General features: G+C 35.4%; 2 long non-coding RNA genes and 1 pseudogene across 7 annotated transcripts in view; 1 reads left to right on the plus strand and 2 right to left on the minus strand.

Moving 5' to 3' along the window:
• The window catches only part of LOC138311352 (uncharacterized), a 172,612-nt gene that overhangs the window by 57,310 nt on the left and 91,245 nt on the right, over positions 1-24,057 (minus strand). The window lies entirely within an intron of this gene.
• LOC138311354 (uncharacterized) lies at positions 2,219-12,700 on the plus strand. 2 transcript variants are annotated; one of them, XR_011206610.1, is made up of 9 exons: positions 2,219-2,530; positions 2,909-3,051; positions 3,465-3,757; positions 4,134-4,276; positions 4,587-4,885; positions 5,265-5,407; positions 7,248-7,537; positions 8,218-8,460; positions 12,221-12,700. It is a non-coding gene; the product is annotated as an uncharacterized lncRNA (long non-coding RNA). The 2 variants fall into 2 exon arrangements; XR_011206611.1 differs by lacking the exons at positions 7,248-7,537; positions 8,218-8,460; positions 12,221-12,700 and adding an exon at positions 6,395-6,791 and having other exon boundaries at positions 2,220-2,530.
• Positions 14,862-23,694, minus strand: LOC138311357 (gamma-aminobutyric acid type B receptor subunit 1-like; annotated as a pseudogene).

Consider the following 24,057-nt stretch of genomic DNA (forward strand, 5'->3'; position numbering starts at 1 on the left):
CCAAGATGGCTTCCAGGGTCCACTTTCTGTTCTTAGATTTGGGTCTCCGATTTTGGTCTACATTGGTAAAAGGGGGTTTAAAGGGATGCGGAACAGCATTCCTATGTTTTTGGATACTGTGATAAACGAAGGCCTCTGAAAATTTATGAGTTGCTAGAAAAAGATAAAAATTGGTACTTAAAGGTTTTGAGGGACAATGAATACATGCAGTGATAAGACTGTGGAGTTGTTTGAGGTAGATGTGTAATGGTTCCCATTACAATCAGTACTTGTGTACAATGTTGGATTTGACTCAACTGAAGTGTACAGAAAGTAGTTAATAGGTTTTTTTTTTTTTTTGTCCCTGGCCCTAACAATACTCACTTTACCCAACCCACCTACCCCAGCACAAACACAGCACACATTTAGTATTTAACATTCTAACCACTACTTTCTACATGTACACTCTCAGTTGACCTGTTCAAAAAAATGTAAATAATTGATTTGATTTGTTTTATGTCATATTAACAGCCAAGGTCATTTATGTACATGTACATGCCAGGGTCAAAGGTTGATTGAGAGAAAACCCTAGCCAGCGGCTAGTACCCGGCAACCACCCAACATGGGATTTGAATTTTTTTGAAAAAAAAAAAATGAATGGCCCTAATTAATGGTCATCGGACAATCTTGGCGCCAGAGAACTAGGAAAAGATTTGAATAAAAGACTTTCAAGAAGGTGACTTTTGCGCCCATCCTTGAAGTTCAAAATGTGTTTAAAGAACACTTGGTTAGGACCATTTCAGGATCATTAGCTTAATTGCATTGATAGAACTTGAAAAGAAGTTCAAAGTTTGCTTATAAGATGGGGGTCAAAGCAAGCATCTTTGGTTTTTTGGTTCCAAACCATATCAGGATGATTTCATGCAAGTTTCAGCTAAATTGCACCAGTGGAACTTGAGAAGTAGTTTAAAATATTTTAGATATGGATGCTGTAGTGGCCATCTTGGATTTCCGATTGACCCGCAAAATAGTAATACTTGGTCGGGACCATTTAGGGATCCTTTCACACAATTTTCAGCTAAATTGCTCTTGTAGAACTTGAGAAGTTCAAAATCCGTTTTCAATATGACGGAATTGGTGGCCATTTTGGGTCTCGGATTAAATTGAAGAATAATAACTCTTAATAAGGACCATGTCAGATGATATCAGACACGTTTTTAGCTAATTACATTGGTAGAAGTTCAAAATGTGTTCAAAATTTAGTTTACAAACAGGGTATGACAAACAACGGATAAAGCATGATCTTTATCCTGACCATTGGGGTCAACCTAATAAATTATCATGTTAAATTATAGTAAATATTTTCCATTTGCCCTCCTACCCCCTATCAACCCTATTTGCCCTCCTACCCCCTATCCCCCCTCCCCCCTCCCCCCTCCCAACCTCCCCCTCCCCTCCTATGACAAACAACGGATAAAGCATGATCTTTATCCTGACCATTGGGGTCAACCTAATAAATTATCATGTTAAACTATAGTAAATATTTTCCATTTGCCCTCCTACCCCCTCTCCCCCCTCCCCCCTCCCAACCTCCCCCTCCCCTCCTATGACAAACAACGGATAAAGCATGATCTTTATCCTGACCATTGGGGTCAACCTAATAAATTATTATGTTAAATTATAGTAAATATTTTCCATTTGCCCTCCAACCCCATCCCCCCCTCTTCCCCCCTCCATCCCTCCATCCTCCCCCCCCCCCCACCCTCCCATCGCCACTGGCAATCCCACTCTCACCCATAGCCATCTAAATCTTGGACGACAGGAAGAGACATTGTAATAAATTGTATGTAAAACAAAAGAATGAAAGGGAGTATAAAAGTGCCACATGTATTTAATACATGAAGAAAGAAAGAAAGAAAGAAAGAATGAGAGAGAGAGAGAGAAAGCGAGAGAGAGAGAGAGATAGAAAGAGAGAGAGAAAGAGGGAAAAGAAAGAGAGAAAAAGAGAGAGAGAGTGAAAGAAAGACAGAGAAAGAAAGCATTGTGCGTTGAATGAAAGCCCCCCTGCGAGGGGACATCTGTTTATATTTAAAAGGTTGACCCCAAGGCCCCAACCTTGGCAGCCATCAAAAGTTCTGGGGTATTAAAATATGTTTTTATGAAGAAAAAAAAAAAAACAAAAAAAAAACAAAAAAAAAAACCTAAAAAAAAACCAAAAAAAAACAAAAAAAAAAAACAAAAAAAAAAGTTTGTAAAAAAAAAAAGTTTGTAAATAAAAAAAAAAGTTTGTAAATAAAAAAAAGTTTGTAAATAAAAAAAAATACCATGTGTCAAGATGTCATAGTTATTTCAAATATTGCATATTTTCAGGATACCATGAAGATAGTGACAACCATAAGGACAGTGACACCCGAGAGCAGACATTCCTGGTTCTGCGGTCTCTATAGGATGAAAACCGGATATGATGTTTTCTTCATTCAGGGACACTGCACTGGACACCATTTGCCTGAACCCAATCTGCAAATTTTTGACTCGAAATCGAATGTTGAAGGTATTTTGCATGTACTTATACATATTTGGTAGTTGGCTTTTTTTAATACGGAGGCCTTCCTGTCTTGGTAACGACAATGTAAATTTGGGGGATTTTGGTCAAATGGGTAGTGTTGTTTGGTTTTGTAAGACATCCAGTACAGTCTTCTTTTTCAATCTTTAGTGTTTAAGACCGGTCATGAATAGATTATAGGTTCAAGCTGTAGGTCGGTGATTTTTATTGGGGTACTCTGGGTTCCTACAAGTAATTGATACATCCTTTAATGACCATGAAAATATAATCAATCTCTATAAACCACTTTCTGTTTTTTGTGATCATTAATCATCTCCTTTCACGAATTCATTTTAGTCATTTAATCATTCATTTCTTCTTTTTCAGCTGTGCCTTGAAAATAGTATCTTTTGGGCCGACAAGTTTTAACAGCCTATTCCCAACTTGGAGACACTGCCAAGGGAAGTTATCTCATTTCATGAAAACACTAGACAGAGTTGCCTTTCCATAAATGACCTGAGCATTAATTTGTGAGTATAATTTGTCTTATATATATATATATATATTACTCTTATGTACTTCTTTAATTTAATTATCAGTGGTATTAATTTTTTCAAGTGAATAGTTGAGTGAAATTGGAGTTATCTCCCTTCACTGTCTGTAGGTCTTGGGTGAAGGGGCTGATTTAGAAGTCAGATGGTGTAAATTTAGAGGAGATTATTGTTATAATTATGTTTTTAAGGAAAAAAAACACAAAAAAAACACACACAAAAAAAAATAAAAAAAAAAAAAATACAAAAAATACAAAAAAAGAAAGAAAAAAAAAAGAAAAAAAAAGTTTGTAAATAAAATTATAAGTTTGTAAATAAAAAAAACAGTTTGTAAATAAAAATAGACCATGTGTCAAGATGTCATAGTTATTTCAAATATTGCATATTTTCAGGATACCATGAAGATAGTGACAACCATAAGGACAGTGACACCCGAGAGCAGACATTCCTGGATAGTGTGATTAGCAGAGCTTCATCAAAAATTAATGATGGGTGACCAGACTTGAAAACTCCATTTAACCTGGACAGTGGCAAACGTTATCATTGTCGTCTATGGGAAATCATTTAGGTTCTGCGGTCTCTATAGGATGAAAACCGGATATGATGTTTTCTTCATTCAGGGGCACTGGACACCATTTGCCTGAACCCAATCTGCAAATTTTTGACTCGAAATCGAATGTTGAAGGTATTTTGCATGTACTTATACATATTTGGTAGTTGTTTTTTTAATACGGAGGCCTTCCTGTCTTGGTAACGACAATGTAAATTTGGGGGATTTTGGTCAAATGGGTAGTGTTGTTTGGTTTTGTAAGACATCCAGTACAGTCTTCTTTTTCAATCTTTAGTGTTTAAGACCGGTCATGAATAGATTATAGGTTCAAGCTGTAGGTCGGTGGTTTTTATTGGGGTACTCTGGGTTCCTACAAGTAATTGATACATCCTTTAATGACAATGAAAACCTAATCAATCTCTATAAAACACTTTCTGTTTTTTGTGATCATTAATCATCTCCTTTCACGAATTCATTTTAGTCATTTAATCATTCATTTCTTCTTTTTCAGCTGTGCCTTGAAAATAGTATCTTTTGGGCCGACAAGTTTTAACAGCCTATTCCCAACTTGGAGACACTGCCAAGGGAAGTTATCTCATTTCATGAAAACACTAGACAGAGTTGCCTTTCCATAAATGACCTGAGCATTAATTTGTGAGTATAATTTGTCTTATATATATATATATATTACTCTTATGTACTTCTTTGGTTTAATTATCAGTGGTATTAATTTTTTCAAGTGAATAGTTGAGTGAAATTGGAGTTATCTCCCTTCACTGTCTGTAGGTCTTGGGTGAAGGGGCTGATTTAGAAGTCAGATGGTGTAAATTTAGAGGTGATTATTGTTATATGGTTTTATGAGAAAAAAAAACCCAAAAAAGAACAAACAAAAAAAAAGTTTGTAAATAAAAAAAAAAACATGTGTCAAGATGTCATAGTTATTTCAAATATTGCATATTTTCAGGATACCATGAAGATACATGTAGTGACAACCATAAGGACAGTGACACCCGAGAGCAGACATTCCTGGATAGTGTGATTAGCAGAGCTTCATCAAAAATTAATGATGGGTGACCAGACTTGAAAACTCCATTTAACCTGGACAGTGGCAAACGTTATCATTGTCGTCTATGGAAAATCATTTAGGTTCTGCGGTCTCTATAGGATGAAAACCGGATATGATGTTTTCTTCATTCAGGGTCACTGGACACCATTTGCCTGAACCCAATCTGCAAATTTTTGACTCGAAATCGAATGTTGAAGGTATTTTGCATGTACTTATACATATTTGGTAGTTGTTTTTTTTTTTAATACGGAGGCCTTCCTGTCTTGGTAACGACAATGTAAATTTGGGGGATTTTGGTCAAATGGGTAGTGTTGTTTGGTTTTGTAAGACGTCCATTACAGTCTTCTTTTTCAATCTTTAGTGTTTAAGACTGGTCATGAATAGATTTTAGGTTCAAGCTGTAGGTCGGTGGTTTTTATTGGGGTACTCTGGGTTCCCACAAGTAATTGATACATCCTTTAATGACCATGAAAACCTAATCAATCTCTATAAAACACTTTCTGTTTTTGTGATCAGTAATCAGCTTCTTTCACGAATTCATTTTAGTCATTTAATCATTCATTTCTTCTTTTTCAGCTGTGCTTTGAAAATAGTATCTTTTGGGCCGACAAGTTTTAACAGCCTATTCCCAAAGTGGAGACACCGCCAAGAGAAGTTTTCTCATTTCATGAAAATACTAGAAAGAGTTGCCTTTCCTTAAATGACCTGAGCCTTAATTTGTGAGTATAATTTGTCTTAATTACTCCTTTAAATCGCTACTTGTAATAGAGTTCTACAGATGGTTCTCCGAAGGACCAAGCTGAGCTTATGTGATACCCCGGTGTCAAGTGTCCAGCCATTAACAATCAACTTTTTCAAACCACGTTCTGGTAGGAACTTAACAAATGACTATGGTTTGGGCACTGTTTGGCCCCCAAATCTGTCAGTTTTGCAAAACTGTTATTTAGGACATGCATTTCAAATTGTTGTAAGGCCCACTACCTTTCTGAAACAAAAAAAATCTTTTTTTTTTTTAAACAACAATAACATCAGAAAATGTGTATTGATGGCCTAAGATGAGGTTACAAAGCCAAAAAAAGTTAAAAGCCGTTTCAGAAAGATATAAGTGGGCCTTTATTTGCAATGAAAGTTTTCTGGTCTTGCAAGTTTAGCTGCCATGGTTACCATCCAAAATATACATAAATAAGGAAAATGGGGATATTTTGATAATTTTTTATTAGGTTTTTGTCTAAGAAACCATAAAGTGCATCCTTGAGAAAAATTGATATTTAATGTCCCTATAAGTGCCCCTTCTCCTTTTTGAGGCTTTAAATTTCAATATAAATAAAGATCTAGACTACACATAACTATAATTTCATCTTATTAAGCACCTTTTCACTTTTTCAACTTTTTAAATGCCCTAGGCGCTTATTAGGTCCAATACAGTACATCTGATTGAAGATCTTTTTAAGTAATATTAAGTTTATTTAAACATTCATTTAGTAAGAGGGTTAAATACGAAAGGGTGGTGCTAATGTTGCTGTGTAAATTTATCATTGTTTTATGGCTGTCGCTGCTGCTGGTTGAATTTATCAATATTGTCTGCTGTAAAGCACGTAATTTGTCACAATGTTAATGTTTGTGTCTTAAGATGTCACTTTAAGTCATAAGGCCACATGCATATGCATTCTCTCAAGCAAAGATGACATTGCTGCTTCTTCTGTTAGACAGGGGACCCCTCCTACCTATTGATGCCTCTTCTTGTGACGTATGAAATTCTCTCATCGAATATATATTGTTGCCATTTTTGTATCTTATTTTCCACTTAGATTGGCCATTAGGTTTGACTTGTGACTAAAGCTTTGGTCACAGGTGCCGCAATGATAATCCAGGCGGGCTCGGTGATTGCAGTTCAATTTTCTGAAGAATGAAAGTTCGAAAATAATCACATAGTCAATTTCATTGTTTTTGTCATCAACAGTGGCGTACCACTCCAAAAGCGTCCACACATGAACTAGGGTGTACCGATTTAGGGTGGGATTACTGTTCTAGACGGAAAGAAAGAAAATGAGTAATCTGTCCCCGCAATTATCGGCAACCTTTCCGACTTATAGTTCATGTGGACACTTTAAGGGTAGTGCTGCACTGTAGGTGATAACTGCATTGAATTCATTGTGCGATTGCAGAAGAACTTTCGTTCTTCAATAAAAATTGAACTGCCATCACAAAAAGCCAACCTTGATCATCATTGTCACAACGATAATTCAGTCCGGCTGATTAATGATTATTTCATTTGATTGAAGAATGGTTTTATGACAATCGCAGGCAATTTCACCACTTTTGTCACTAACAGCGATGCTCCACTCCAAAAGGATAAACAAAAACTAGAGTGTACCGGTTTAGGGCGGGGTTGCTTTTCTAGACGGAAAGACAGAAAATAAGTAATCCGTCCCCGTAATTATCGGCAACCTTTCCGACTTATAGTTAACGTGGACACTTAAATGAGTAGTGCTGTGCTGTTGGGGACAACTGCATTGATTTGACTGTGCGATTGCTGTAAAACCTTTGTCTTTCAATCAGAAAATGGAACTGTCATCACAAAAAGCCCGCCTGGATTACCAGTGGGTCACCTGTGACCAAAGTCCACAAATCAAAGCTGGTAAGTTGGCATGAGTCGGCTTCCAGTGCTAAATGAAGCAGAAAATTCATATGCAAAAATTGCAACAACACATACTCGATAAGATAAGTATCAACTGAACACGAAGATGGTTATCGGATGGTGAAGAAGACAAGCCTGTAGCAATAGAGAACACATGAAGACTCGAGGGAAGAAGAAATAGCCAACAAGAATCCTATGATACCAAAATCAGGTAGGCCAGATCTTGCTAAGGAGAAGGAATGGGTTAGAAAATATGAAAAATGCTCCAGCACAAGGACTTCTTTTGGTGACCTGTGAGGCTCTTGACTAAGTTTTAGTTTGGTGACACTTGCTGGCAATCCAAATACATATCTTTTTTTTCAAAAACCAGAACAGACGCTTGTGGTGATAAGCAGACTTCATTCACTAAAAACTGCCATGAAAAGTTGTATTTGAATTTTTAAATTAAACTGCAGTTCTATCCGGAAAACACCTTTCGGGTAAACCAACAAAATGACTAAAGAATCATGATGATGTTAAAATGTTTTCCATTTGCAATAAGGTCTTGAATATTGGAAAGAGGAAGGATAGGTTTGAGTGAAGTATTAAAAAAACAAACCTTTTGACAAGATAAACTATATGAATAAACAATGGATTGGCTGTTTTTATTGATTATGAAGTGTAATTATTGTGATGGCTATGGGCAATCATGATTGGAGAAAAATGCTAGATTTTGAGAATTTCAAGCGGCCAAATGGGCCAAAAGTTATGTAATGGCATTGCTATATTTAATAAGGCTGGTTAATTACCAGGAACCTATTAACAAACCACCAGATGTGAGCTCTTTTGTTTAATACGTCTGTAATGATAATGATTAAAATTATTAAAATTTTAATTTATTTGTTTTATTAGATAGAGACACCCATCAGGATAGCGACAATCATCAGGATAGAGACAATCATCAGGATAGAGACACCCATCAGGATAGAGACACCCACCAGGATAGAGACAACCATCAGGATAGAGACCACCAGGATAGAGACACCCATCAGGATAGAGACACCCATCAGGATAGAGACACCCATCAGGATAGAGACAACCAATGGCTGCAGTTCCTTGATAGTGACCACCAGTGACCAACAGAGCTCCATTCAGGTAATGATAAAAGTCTTTATTTCCAAAAAACTGAATATTATTATATAAACATCTCATTATTATAATGTTTATATAATAAACACATAATATGCAAAATTAAAAAAAGTCATGAGAAAAGTGTTTTGCAAAATATTTTGCAATTTTATTAAACATGTTGTTTTAAGTACATCTTTTTTTTATATTACATTCAGTCAGATTGTAGTTTTAATGACAAATGACTATTCAAGTACTTGGTCAATAAATAACTTAGTAATATGTACAATCACAATCTATTAGGTTAGTTATTGTAGACAGATAACATATTGTAAATATTTATAACACAGACAATTCTAAAATCTATCTTCTGTAATCATTTACTGTAAAGCTCACATGAAAAGTTATAGTGTAAAATTAAACTGCAGTTTTCATATAGGGATCTGAATTTTCTCTTCATTTGGTAAAGGGAGAAAACTAGATTTATGTGAAATAAAGAGACTTAATGGTTTTCCAGAGGTAGTGTCAATGTTTGTGTTACTTCAGATCTATTTTTCATTTTCTACACCTACATCAATTAGAAAAACATTTCGTTCCTGTAGATATGTATTTGTATGCACACATTTAGCTTGAAACTATTTTGTACCTTTAAATTTACTTTCCAAATTTGATTGGCCAATTCGAAAGGTCACCAGAACGTGACCCTAATAGGATATTCCTTTGTCAAATATAGGGATAAGAAGGAAAAGTATTTTCTTGTAGCTTTTTAGTCAAATCCTTCCTATTTACCATTATTTTGAATTTTTATTAATACTTTGTCAAGTAAGGAACAAGAGATCCAGAGTATCTGTATCACTGCATTTCAATTTTTAGATTTTAGTTGTTTGGTTGGCTGATAAGATCAATATCCTTCCCACAGCCAGTATCATCTGTGGACAGCCTCTCATGTACATAATCATTTATATTACTGCAGATAAAATTCTGAATTCTTTTCTCGGCTTTTATTTTCCAATTTTGAACTACATGTATTAGTATTTTTCAATTAATTTAGAATTTCAGATTATAATAACGTTTGTTAATGTTATGTTTTAGCCTAGAAGAGCCAGTAGGATCATTTTTAGCTCTTGCATTAACCAGTATATTTTTGAAAATAATTCTTATAATGAAAACCTTCCAAATTCCCCTCATAATCTATGTTATGCAAAATTTAAAGATAGCCATTGGAGTAAACAAACTATCTGATATGCTGTTTTCTGTGTAGTTTCTTTTCCAAATTCGCTTTATAGTATTCAATTGAAGAATATAGAAAAGTAAAGTTCTTTAATCCTTTTACTAACTCTACCAGACATTGACGAAAAACCTCCCAACTGACAGGACACAAACGACTAGACAGGACTGACATGGGAGGCGCGTACAAACTGACCCTATCATTAAAACTACTAATTCACATTCTCACTCAAAGGACTTCTTTCCTATATTCTTTAGGTAATAGTATTCCCATAAATTCAAAATTGTATATATATTCTTTAGTTAATAATATTACCATAATTCTAAATTGTATTATTTAATGATTAATTTGTAAGTTTAAAAAGATAAAGTAAGTTCATTGAAAGCAAATAAAATTATTTGAAAATATTGGAAATAAGTGTTCAAATTTCATTCTTCTACAAATACTGGCTTGAGCTAGCTATTATGACCATCTGTCTTCTAGAATATAACTTTGTTTTTAAAAACAAAAATAAAATTTTTGACACAAGACCAAGTATTAGCAGGGATTATAACATTGTCATTGATAACGATTCAATTTTCAATTAAGGAGTTATCTTCCTTAATTTCTAAATATCACTTAAATGTCAATATCGTTAATCCTAAATTAAATGACATTATTTATTCTATATATTGTGAACAAAAATTCGCAGAGTTAGATTATGGAGGTTATAACTGTTATTTTGAAATAAATACATTAAATTTATACGAGTTGTCTCCCTTATCATGAAGCTGCCATCTTAAGGACTCGTCTTTATTTGTTTTTAATTTTCTTTAGAGGGAGACAGCATCAATGATGATCATGGTAGTTTAATGTATATGAGAAATGAGTGAGAATTTTGAGGCAGGTTCCATACAGTACTGGAACAGTATTTGTTATAGGAAATTCAGTGGTACATATTCTCTGGGTCTCTTTGATAATTTAACTATTTTGTACAATTGGTACTGTCTCCACAATATTTTTATACAAAATCTCAATGTTGTAAATTACAAAATATTTTGTTGATCTACTGTCCCTAATTCCACAAAGCTTATTATTTTGTTTCAAAATTTCAACATTTTGTTACTTGTTTCCTAATTCTATCAAGTACAAATCGTTTCCAGTCACAGCGTTAATCAAAGAGTTTTTGTGATTTTTGTGTCTCTATTTGTAGCAAGTGGAATTATAACCTATTGGAGTTTATTTTTTATATTTCAATGAAGTTAAAAGAAATATTAATTTTTGGCAAGAAAAGCTGACAAAAAATAACAAATTTTGTATCTAGATAAAAAAATCAAGCGCACTGACCGTGTATTTTTATGATTGTTTTAGAAACAGCGATTTGTTTTCTTTTCAACTGCAAATTTTTTTTGTGAAGCACTGAAAATTGTCACCTTGCATATAGTGTAGAGGGATCACTATTTTATAAATTTGAGGTCTTTTTGTTTTTGAGTTTTTAAGTTCCAAAAAGTTACACATGCTTAAAGATGCTCCACCGCCGACAGAGCATAAATAATATTCATCATTTAAACAATAATTGGTGTTTTAATCGTGTATATAATAGTCTAATTAACAAAAAAATAATATAAAATAATTTATTTTGCCTTTGGTACATGCGCATTCAGTAGTTCATTCCATATAGGATATAGTGCCACGGAATTTTTTCGGGATGCAATTAATTATTTTTCATATTTTCAACTTGAAGTAAAATTAGAAGCTCAAACTTTTCAATGGTGGTAATGGTGTAAATTAAGTAACTTTTGTAACTGAAGAAAAATACTAAATCGTCTGCTCCTGTTTTTAATAGTGAAAAAATACTATTTGTCAGCGGTGGAGCATCTTTAATCTTCCATAATGATATTTCAGTATAGAATGAAATTCGTCTTAAATGCCTCCACCATAGTTCACAACATATAAGTATCCGGTTCATACAATGCAATAGCTCAAAATAACCACACTACCATATTCTTTTTATTCCATTTTCAACTTTGATATGAACTCCTATTTCAAGAAATCTATATTGGAAAAAAAGTAAGTCATAAGGAAAAAATCGCATTTTTCACCAGAGCATCCTTAAAAGCTGGTAGATATTATCAGATCATGGTAAGATTAGAATAGCAGTGGTCTGACGGCCGTGAGAAATCAGGCTTGTTGTTAAAAACATTCGGACCCATGGTAAATTTGTGGACTTCTACAAATTCCAGATTGATTTGTATATGTATGGTGTTAGTTCTTAGATATACAATCAATAAATTTTGTTTCCTTATAATTTAATTATAATGAGTCTGGTAGATGTATGCATTAGGCACACGAAGTATGTGCATTTGTAGGGTTCATGTCATCGACATGTTTTATTATTTCTTTAGAATGTTTGTTTTATATTAATGTGCTAGTGTTCAAATTCAATTTCAAACAATTTATTGACAAATCTCGAAGTGATCAGACAGCAGGCACTTCCTATAAAGGTCTTCTCCCTATGCAGTTTCACTTTTGTTTATAAATAATTTGTGCAGGAACTAATAATGTTTTTTTCTGTTGTAGAATTTGGAATGATTTCTGTGTATATAAGTTGCAGCGTTCTAGTCTTTGTGTAGGATCCTGGAGGACCAGCATATATTGGACCTAACGATACAGAGATGTTTTGGAGGATACAGTGTATATACGTGCCACTGGATATTTCTTTCGTTTTAAGACTGTTCAATAAAGACTTTAGTATTTATTTCATTTACTTTAGTATTCGGTCACATTTTCATTTTCACGGCCTTCTTAAATCCAAAGACTGTTCAATAAAGACTTTAGTATCTCATTCGGTCACATTTTCCTCTTCACGGCCTTCTTAAATCCAGTATTTGAAATCTTAAGCATTGAGTGCTGGTGCACCTCCTGCTAACCTGCACTGCAGGATTTTTCAGGTTGGGTGGCTCGCTTGGTTTCACAAAAGGCCTTAGGACTCAGATATGTACATTTTACGCGTCCACTTACACCAGTCAGGCAGCAAAATTAATACAGTCTTCAAAAGAATATCAGTCTTGTGTTCTTATTTCAAATGAAATATTCAGAAATGAAATAATTTATGAACGGATAAGGTACGAAGCAGAACAAACATATCTTGTCTACACTGTTGGAGTAACTACTTATCCCAGTATTTAATTCGTATCTGAAACACAGTGCGTATAAGGATCCAGTGTAATATTGATACGTCATCCTTTAAGTGAATAGTCTAAAGGCTAAAGTTGGTAAGAATAGTGTAAATATATCCAGTATAATTGCTTATGAGGAAATTTTTACACTGAGCTTTTCCACTGGACAACATAGCAGAACTTGTCTGCCGTTTTGATATACATTGTACATGAACACATTTAGACCGGAGGGGCATTTGCAGACTAAAAAGATAATCTGATAGCATGTCTTGGTGATAAAATAACATAGTGTTGGCAACTTGGTCACGTGACCTACGGCACCCCACTTCACTTTAAGCGATTAAAAAGCACATTTATTGGAATTAACATGTTACAAATTATACACAACCATATTTCAGTAATATTTATCTTTAATTCAACATATCATTCAATGTCTTATACACAACTGGAGAAATCTGAGAAAACATTGTCAAATTCTATAATTTGTAACATGTTAGTTGGAATAAATGTGCTTTTTAATCGTTTAAAGTGAAGTGGGGTGCTGTAGGTCATGTGACAGAGTTGCCAGCCTTGACTTCAGACAAATATTACTCATTACTGAGACATCTATAATAATATCTTTATTAAAACAAAAATACATTATTTTATTGATCCAGTCCTGTTCAAATATGCTTTTAAAGATATGCTCTTAAAACATGTTTCTATACACAATACATTAATGTACGGTAATCATGTGGAGAGGGCATATATAGGCTTTGTCTGCTGCCCGATCCAAAATTGAATCTTTGAATTTAATAAAATATTTTGAAATGAAAAATATGTGCCTGACTATTCACTTTAAAGGTGGGGTTCATTCAAATATTGCAGTGTTAAAGGTCTAGGTATATTTCATCTTTATGCGAGATATTTTATCGGTTTTGCCTATTTAAAAAGGATTAAGAGCCTACAAGATAACTTCTCACATTATTGTGGGTATCTGTCAAGGGGTCCCCTTGTATCCACCTATCGAACATATTTTTGATTTTTTTAAAAAAATATTTCTGCTAATGCAAATGGTTTTATTCTTTATCTTATATCCATTTTGACAAGGGATAAATGTTAAGGTTTTTAGGTTTGCTTAACATATTTGACATGTTATCTATTTTTGTCCACACTTTTAAATTATAGAAAAAAAAAATGGCCATGAGACTGATCTTTAAGCAGATACCTTTTCAAAAAAAAAAAAATTAAATTAAATCCGGGAAAATAGCTTTTCAAATGCTAGAATGTAATGCAATGATTTTTTTTTTTTAAAAAGTTCACATTTGCCCTAGGCGACATTAAATTCAAACTTGACCATAGGTACCCTAATAAAACAACAATTAGTGATAGAATTATGTAAACTAACATATTTATACACTGAAATTAGTGCATTTTTATTATTGTATTTTCCCTAACATAATAAAAAGCTGAACTAGATATGCTCTTTTTTAATGTCAGAAATCAAATAGTAATTAAGAAAACATGCATTTTGTCATCTGCTATTTAAACTTAAAAGATGTTTTCTTCTGTCGATAAAACATTTTCAATTTGCATTAAAAATATATCGATTAAAGAGCGGAAAAGAAAAAAGATTTTTAAATGAAATGTGTTACAATATGAATTTTAACCAATTGGGGACATAGATTTCTTTAGCATGGCATTTTATAACTGCTAAGTATCTTATTTAGCATACCGTATTTGACCCCATAAGTGCCTAGGGCGCTTAAAAAATAAAAAAAAAAAATGAAAAAGCGTATAAGACGAAATTATTGCAAATCTATACAGTTTTGTGTATTTTGGTCTTTATTTATGCCTGGGCAATAATGAAATGGAGGCCTCAAAAAGGGGGAGAGGCGCTTATAGGGACATGGATGCTTACTGGGTTGAATATGGTACTTCAAAATCCCATATACCAAATTTCACTTGCAATTGTAAATCTGATAACATCTAAATTGCAACCAAAATGGGGCCTCCATTTTGTTTCCATGGTAACCGATCTTTTTGAAAGTAATATCATGCTATTTAGCATATCTCATAATCACTTTATTATACCAATTTCTCTTAATTCTGACAAATTAAATTTCAAATTATCAGAGCACTTCTTTGCTACCCTGGCAACCAATATTTTCAAAGGTGTTACCATTGCATTTAGCATGTGAAATTATCACTATATATTATTTTTAACTTAAACACACGAAATCAGGACATCTATAATACAAATTGTATTAAACTTTTGAAATATATGAAAGTTTAGTTTTAGTATTGCTCCATAAATAAGATACATTTGAAATAATTTCGGAAGGTTTCACAAAAATTCAATGTCTTGATCTGATATTGAGTGATGTAAATTTTTCTGCATGCTCGAGTTTGAGTCCGAATTAGGTTGAAATGGTACAGACGTATTAATATCACTGAAGATGTTTTTATGGTCCATGGTATCGTGTAAGTCAGGTGACTTGTCTACGTCACTGTCCAGCTGCGATTGGTCAGTTTTATTTGTTGGTGTAACTTTGTTCCTCTCTGGACCGTCTCCATTAATTAAAAGTCTTTGTTGTGTTTTACGTTCTAATTTCTCCTTTAGTTCCTTTACTCTATCTTCCATCTGTAACAGGAAAACAGGTTATGTAAACAATACTGTCCTTTTTTGGTTTTGGTCAGCAAAAGTCTTATAACACTTCAAATTTTCAGGTTTTGGCATAAGATATAAATTGTGTTTTTCCTGCAAAGTAGTTTTAAATTGTACTGATCTAATATCTTTGTAGGCTTAATCAATTCCTTCTCCGTCACCAGAATATTTTCTAAGCCTCTATTGTATTGGAACTCAACACGTCCACATAATTTTTGTTTTATCTTTCTTTCTTTAGTTTTGTTTTATTTTTCTTTCTTTTAGTTTGAGATGATGAAACTTTTTATCATACGATAAGAACAAATATTTTTTAATAGCAAGACTTCCTTTTCAAGACTGTACCGGTAAGTTAATTACCTCTGAAATCTGTTTTTTGAGGCCTTAATCATTTTCTATAAGCAGCCTCTGATGTCTTTCATCTTCCTCCTTACTGGCCACAGATTCAGACATGGCCCGCACTTCCAGATGATTTTTCTTTGGATTGCGACTTATTTCAACAATCTATCACAGAATTCAATGGAAGATTAGTCAATTTAAAAAAGGCCCAAACAAAAATGGATTAAAAGATATACGAGAATGAAGGAAAAGATACGATATTCAGACAGGACATGTATGTAGAAATAGCTTTATCTGACATAAACAGAACCCTATAACTGGTTATTTTCTTGTCAAATAATATGAATAAGAAGAGCTAACATAAATAGATGAATATACCTTAGGTACAAATATGAGGCCCCTAGACAGAAAACTGCATAAAAGAATGGCGAGGGCTACGAAGGCAAAGCTGGCATCTTGTTGGTTACTGATGATAAGAGTGATGGGAGCTGTTATCACACACAACACCTGTAATAGTTAATAGTCAGATCTATATAATGATTACATGTACAAATCAGGTGAGTTAGTACTATGATTTTTGAAGCACTACAAAATCAATTATATTGCCCAAAGCTTTAATAATAATCCATATATATAAGTGAAGTTGATCTTCAATTCAGTCTTTTTGTCAACTTTGCATATAACAGAGTTATCTGCCCTTGAACAGTAAAATTGTCATTTTAAAATTTTTCAACTCCTCAAAAACACAAATGGCATCATAATCAATGTATTTAGTTAGAGAAGATCAACCACAATGTAACAAGGACATAGTCATTCAGATCCCCCGCCAATGGAGATATCAAAGCTGAAGTAAGTTTGATTGTGGAGACTTATGTGTATGAAAAAAAACAGGAAAAAGGAAGTTGAGCTAAAGAAATATGGAGTATAATTCAAGTAGAGCGGGGCTGCAATTGTTGAATCAGGTATACAGCCTTGACATTTATATTCGACTATATACACAAAGATGGGTGGAGTTTTGCAAAGTAACATTTACCATTTACCATGATATTTTCAGCAATGTTTCCATGGTAACGGAAAAAATGCAAAAAATGAAAACCTAAAAATAGCAAAAGGAACTACTAGACCATAAAAAGAATGTGTCTATGAAATTTCGTGGAAATATCTCTGCTGGTTTTCCAGTTATGCTGCGGAAACGAACCTGGTACAAAAATATGATATTTTCAGCAATGTTTCCATGGTTATGGAAAAAGTGCAAAAAATGAAAACCTGAAAATAGCAAAAGGCACTACTAGACCATAAGAACAATGTGTCTATAAAGTTTCATGGAAATATCTCTGCTGGTTTTAGAGTTGTGCTCCGGAAACGATTCTTACACAAAAATCTGCCATTTTCAGCAATGTTTTTCCATGGTTACAGAAAAAAGTACAAAAAGTGAAAACCTTAAAATAGCAAAAGGCACTACTAGACCATAAGACCAATGTGTGTATGAAGTTTCGTGGAAATTTCTCTACTGGTTTTAGAGTTGTGCTCCGGAAACCATTTGTACAGACGGACAGACGGACGGACGGCTGGACGGACGGAACCCATTTGTATATCCCCCGCCAACTTCGAACCCGCCAACTTCGTTGGGCGGGGGATAATAACATATGTTAGAACTTACCACCACATTATAATCAATGTATTTAGTTAGAGAAGATCTTTCAACAACAATGTAATTACATATGATAGGAGAACTTACTACCACATTATAATCAATGTATTTAGTTAGAGAAGATCTTTCAACAACAATGTAATTACATATGATAGAACTTACCACCACATTATAATCAATGTATTTAGTTAGAGATGATCAACCACAATGTAAATACATATGATAGAACTTACTACCACATTATAATCAATGTATTCAGTCAGAAAAGATCAACCACAATGTAACTACATATGATAGAACTTACCACCACATTATAATCAATGTATTCAGTCAGAAAAGATCAACCACAATGTAACTACATATGATAGAACTTACCACCACATTATAATCAATGTATATAGTCAGAGAAGATCTTTTAACCACAATGTCATTACATATGATAGAACTTACCACCACATTATAATCAATGTATTCAGTCAGAAAAGATCAACCACAATGTAATTACATATGATAGAACTTACCACCACATTATAATCAATGTATTCAGTCAGAAAAGATCAACCACAATGTAATTACATATGATAGAACTTACCACCACATTATAATCAATGTATTTAGTCAGAGAAGATCAACCACAATGTAATTACATATGATAGAACTTACCACCACATTATAATCAATGTATTTAGTCAGAGAAGATCTTTCAACCACAATGTAATTACATATGATAGAACTTACCACCACATTATAATCAATGTATTTAGTCAGAGAAGATCAACCACAATGTAATTACATATGATAGAACTTACCACCACATTATAATCAATGTATTTAGTCAGAGAAGATCTTTCAACCACAATGTAATTACATATGATAGAACTTACCACCACATTATAATCAATGTATTTAGTCAGAAAAGATCAACCACAATGTAATTACATATGATAGGAGAACTTACCACCTCATTACAATCAATGTATTTAGTCAGAAAAGATCAACCACAATGTAATTACATATGATAGAAGAACTTACCACCACATTATAAATACTCATTCCTACAAATCTAGAGTCATTCACTTGTTTCAGCTTGACGCTCCTCGTCTCATTGGCCAGGAATATACCAAACAGTAGCAGAATTCCTTTGTAGCCATATATCACACCTGTTAAAAAACACATGTACAGGTATCAATTCTCATGTCACAACATTATACAATATCTACAATGATGTCCAGTGTATTAATGGAACATTTGCATTAACTCTGCTGGAACACCACAGCTATCGGGGAACAGCCTAGTTGACTTTTGTTGATATTAGAACATTAATTGAAGAAGGGCTTGGACTTGTGGGGGGGGGGGGGGGGGGGGGGTTAGTTCCATAATTTGTACATAAGGATGCTACCATTGCATTATGAGTGCTCTCCCATGCTTAGATAAGTCGTTTCTATGGAAAAAGGGAAATAAATTTACCCCTTTGACCCCGCCCCCACAGCCCCTGATGGGTCTGTCCCATCATTTGCACAATTTTGAATCCCCACCCTATAAGGATGCTACCATTGCAATATGAGCGTAATCCCATGTTTAGTTGCAAACAAGAAGTCGTTTATATTGAAATAGCAAAATTGACCCCTTTTCACCCCACCCCTCAGGCCCCCGGAGGGTCAGCCCCATCATTTGTACAATTTTGAATCCCCACTCTATAAGGAAGCTACCAATGCATCATGAGTGCTAGCTACTATTGCATTATGAGTGCTATCCCATGCTTAGTTTCAGAGAAGAAGTTGTTTATATGGAAATAGCCAAATTAATCCCTTTTGACCCCACCCCTTAGAGTCCGGAGAGTCAGCCACATCATTTTTACAATTTTGAATCCCCACTCTATAAGGATATAAATATCTTAGCCCAATGAGATATTGTCTCCCCTTAGCCCAATGAGATATTGTCTCCTCTAAGCCCAATGGGATATTGTCTCCCCTTAGCCCAATGAGATATTGTCTCCCCTTAGCCCAATGGGATATTGTCTCCCCTTAGCCCAATGGGATATTGTCTCCCCTTAGCCCAATGGGATATTGTCTCCCCTTAGCCCAATGAGATATTGTCTCCCCTTAGCCCAATGGGATATTGTCTCCCCTTAGCCCAATGGGATATTGTCTCCCCTTAGCCCAATGGGATATTGTCTCCCCTTAGCCCAATGAGATTTTTTTTGTACACAGTATTGAAAGTTCAAGAAATTGAACAGGACCTAAAGTAGAGTGGAATGTCGTACCTACCTAGCCAGATTGAGATATTTTTTGAGGTACAGTGTTCTAACTCTGGTTGTAGTTTGATGTCTTCATCTGTATCAACAGGATCTTCTTTCTTCAAATATTTCAACTTCTCTGTACAGTGGGTCCAGCACCTGCCATGTGGTCAATACCGCTATATCTACGGTCAGTATAACACTGAGGACAATAAACAGTTCACATCGCCTCACCACCTGTTAACAGAGACAAGAGGCATAAAGGGCCTGTAATACAGCTACATCTATGGTAAGTATAACACTGAGGACAGTAAACAGTTCACACCGCCTCACCACCTGTTAACAGAGACAAGAGGCATAAAGGGCCTGTAATACAGCTACATCTATGGTCAGTATAACACTGAGGACAGTAAACAGTTCACACCACCTCACCACCTGTTAACAGAGACAAGAGGCATAAAGGGCCTGTAATACAGCTACATCTATGGTCAGTATAACACTGAGGACAGTAAACAGTTCACACCACCTCACCACCTGTTAACAGAGACAAGAGGCACAAAGGGCCTGTAATACAGCTATATCTATGGTCAGTATAACACTGAGGACAGTAAACAGTTCACACCACCTCACCACCTGTTAACAGAGACAAGAGGTACAAAGGGCCTGTAATACAGCTACATCTATGGTCAGTATAACACTGAGGACAGTAAACAGTTCACACCGCCTCACCACCTGTTAACAGAGACAAGAGGCACAAAGGGCCTGTAATACAGCTACATCTATGGTCAGTATAACACTGAGGACAGTAAACAGTTCACACCACCTCACCACCTGTTAACAGAGACAAGAGGCATAAAGGGCCTGTAATACAGCTACATCTATGGTCAGTATAACACTGAGGACAGTAAACAGTTCACATCGCCTCACAACCTCGCCTCACCACCTGTTAACAGAGACAAGAGGCACAAAGGGCCTGTAATACAGCTACATCTATGGTCAGTATAACACTGAGGACAGTAAACAGTTCACACCACCTCACCACCTGTTAACAGAGACAAGAGGCACAAAGGGCCTGTGTAATACAGCTACATCTATGGTCAGTATAACACTGAGGACAGTAAACAGTTCACACCGCCTCACCACCTGTTAACAGAGACAAGAGGCACAAAGGGCCTGTAATACAGCTACATCTATGGTCAGTATAACACTGAGGACAGTAAACAGTTCACACCACCTCACCACCTGTTAACAGAGAGGCACAAAGGGCCTGTAATACAGCTACATCTATGGTCAGTATAACACTGAGGACAGTAAACAGTTCACACCACCTCACCACCTGTTAACAGAGACAAGAGGCACAAAGGGGCTGTAATACAGCTATATCTATGGTCAGTATAACACTGAGGACAGTAAACAGTTCACATCGCCTCCTCACCACCTGTTAACAGAGACAAGAGGCACAAAGGGGCTGTAATACAGCTATATCTTTGGTCAGTATAAAACTGAGGACAGTAAACAGTTCACACCGCCTCACCACCTATAAACAGAGACAAGAGGCACAAAGGGCCTGTAATACAGCTACATCTATGGTCAGTATAACACTGAGGACAGTAAACAGTTCACACCACCTCACCACCTGTTAACAGAGACAAGAGGCACAAAGGGCCTGTAATACAGCTACATCTATGGTCAGTATAACACTGAGGACAGTAAACAGTTCACACCACCTCACCACCTGTTAACAGAGACAAGAGGCACAAAGGGCCTGTAATACAGCTATATCTATGGTCAGTATAACACTGAGGACAGTAAACAGTTCACACCACCTCACCACCTGTTAACAGAGACAAGAGGCACAAAGGGGCTGTAATACAGCTACATCTATGGTCAGTATAACACTGAGGACAGTAAACAGTTCACACCGCCTCACCACCTGTTAACAGAGACAAGAGGCACAAAGGGCCAGTAATACAGCTACATCTATGGTCAGTATAACACTGAGGACAGTAAACAGTTCACACCACCTCACCACCTGTTAACAGAGACAAGAGGCACAAAGGGCCTGTAATACAGCTACATCTATGGTCAGTATAACACTGAGGACAGTAAACAGTTCACACCACCTCACCACCTGTTAACAGAGACAAGAGGCACAAAGGGCCTGTAATACAGCTATATCTATGGTCAGTATAACACTGAGGACAGTAAACAGTTCACACCGCCTCACCACCTGTTAACAGAGACAAGAGGCACAAAGGGCCTGTAATACAGCTATATCTATGGTCAGTATAACACTGAGGACAGTAAACAGTTCACACCGCCTCACCACCTGTTAACAGAGACAAGAGGCACAAAGGGCCTGTAATACAGCTATATCTATGGTCAGTATAACACTGAGGACAGTAAACAGTTCACATCGCCTCACCACCTGTTAACAGAGACAAGAGGCACAAAGGGCCTGTAATACAGCTACATCTATGGTCAGTATAACACTGAGGACAGTAAACAGTTCACACCACCTCACCACCTGTTAACAGAGACAAGAGGCACAAAGGGCCTGTAATACAGCTATATCTATGGTCAGTATAACACTGAGGACAGTAAACAGTTCACACCGCCTCACCACCTGTTAACAGAGACAAGAGGCATAAAGGGCCTGTAATACAGCTACATCTATGGTCAGTATAACACTGAGGACAGTAAACAGTTCACACCGCCTCACCACCTGTTAACAGAGACAAGAGGCATAAAGGGCCTGTGACTTTGAAACTAGATTTTATGCATCAATCCAAACATTCCAATTGCTCATATCCCTCATTAACGTGGACAGTTTATGATTTTGATTTTAAGGAAAAGTGTATGGATACACAATGAGCACTTCTCAGATTGAATTTTCATCAGTTCTTTCCCCTTGTAATAAATGGTCATTATTTTAAGTGATTACGTAAGATAACACACATTTTAATTAGCCCATCTCTTGCTTTAACTCCATGGTTACCCCTTAGTTACCTTTCTGTCTTTTTTGTTGGCTGTGGGAGTCTGTGAATCGTCCAAATCTTGGAAAACATGCCTCCGTATGCAAATGTAAATCCAAAAGACAGCATCCATGCTCTCAACTGTCAAAAGAAATCAAACGTTAGTGTAAAGTTCTAAATATATGGTAAGGTTACAATAAATTGTTGCTTATGATATTCATGCATTTTACATTTTCTTGCATTTAATTAAATGCAATTTCATTAACTTGTTGCGTTTGCCTGCTCTTCTGTAATCTAAAGAATACAATCTTCAATAGATGTCAACCAAAATAATGGAAAATGATCTCTTTGCTTATCAAATTTTAAAGAACCCTACCGATGCATATCCTTGATCTAATTATTCTGTATGCTAGTGTTTACAACCTATGAACTTCTATGACCCTCTGCTGTTGGAAAAAAAGGTTAGTACTTTTCTCAACAGCACTTGACTCTCACAATCATAAGATGTACAAGTCTACTAATGGGTAGTTTTAGTAAGTTAGTGCTGAATATCTCTGACCTGACAGATGAGGGGGTAGAGTTCTGGGGAAATGAACTGGTTGTCAAGGCCCAACAGTAGGATACACATGAGACAGAGGATACACCAAAACACTGTCTAATTATTTACACTTGGCTGGGAGTATGCAATACACCTGTATAAACATATCAAAGTGAAAGAAAATGATCAAATATGGTGGTTAATTTATAGTCATTATACACAGGCAAAAGTGCCACGCATGTAAATCATGCGTGGCAATTTTCATGTGATTTTCACATGAATCTCATGCGTAAATCATATGACTTTTTGACACGCATGATTTTCGCATGAAAATTTCATGTCATTCTCATATGATTATCATGCGATTTACATGTCATTTATTTCACACGTGAGAATCGCATGATTTATATTTACATGTGAAAAACATGCGTATGATACATATGAATATCACATGAAATATATTACATGTAAGAATCATTACTGAATTTCCATCCGATTTTTCTTTTCCTAAATTTTGATATTTTTACTCTGTTGCAATATCTCATGTCATTTTTCGGTATGTTTTATAGAATCTGTTTTCTCGTTAACTGTGGATTGAGTGTTAGAGACTATATTGTATGGGCGATATTAGCCCGAGATACTCTGGCCCTGACACCAGACTTAGACATTATGACAGATAGACGTCTGGTTTAGGGCCAGAGCGCAGTAGTACTCGAAAACCTGGAATAAGCCGACTCTGTTTGGTATCGGGCAAGGTACTCTCCTGAGATATAGCGGTAACAAACTTTAAGGATGTATTCTTCTGAGGTTTCAGTCCTGTTGAAGTCTCGTTTCAACAAAGATCAAAGAAGTTAT

The sequence above is a fragment of the Argopecten irradians genome, unplaced genomic scaffold (genome assembly GCF_041381155.1).
Source record: "Argopecten irradians isolate NY unplaced genomic scaffold, Ai_NY scaffold_0018, whole genome shotgun sequence".
In the NCBI taxonomy this organism is placed as follows: domain Eukaryota; kingdom Metazoa; phylum Mollusca; class Bivalvia; order Pectinida; family Pectinidae; genus Argopecten; species Argopecten irradians.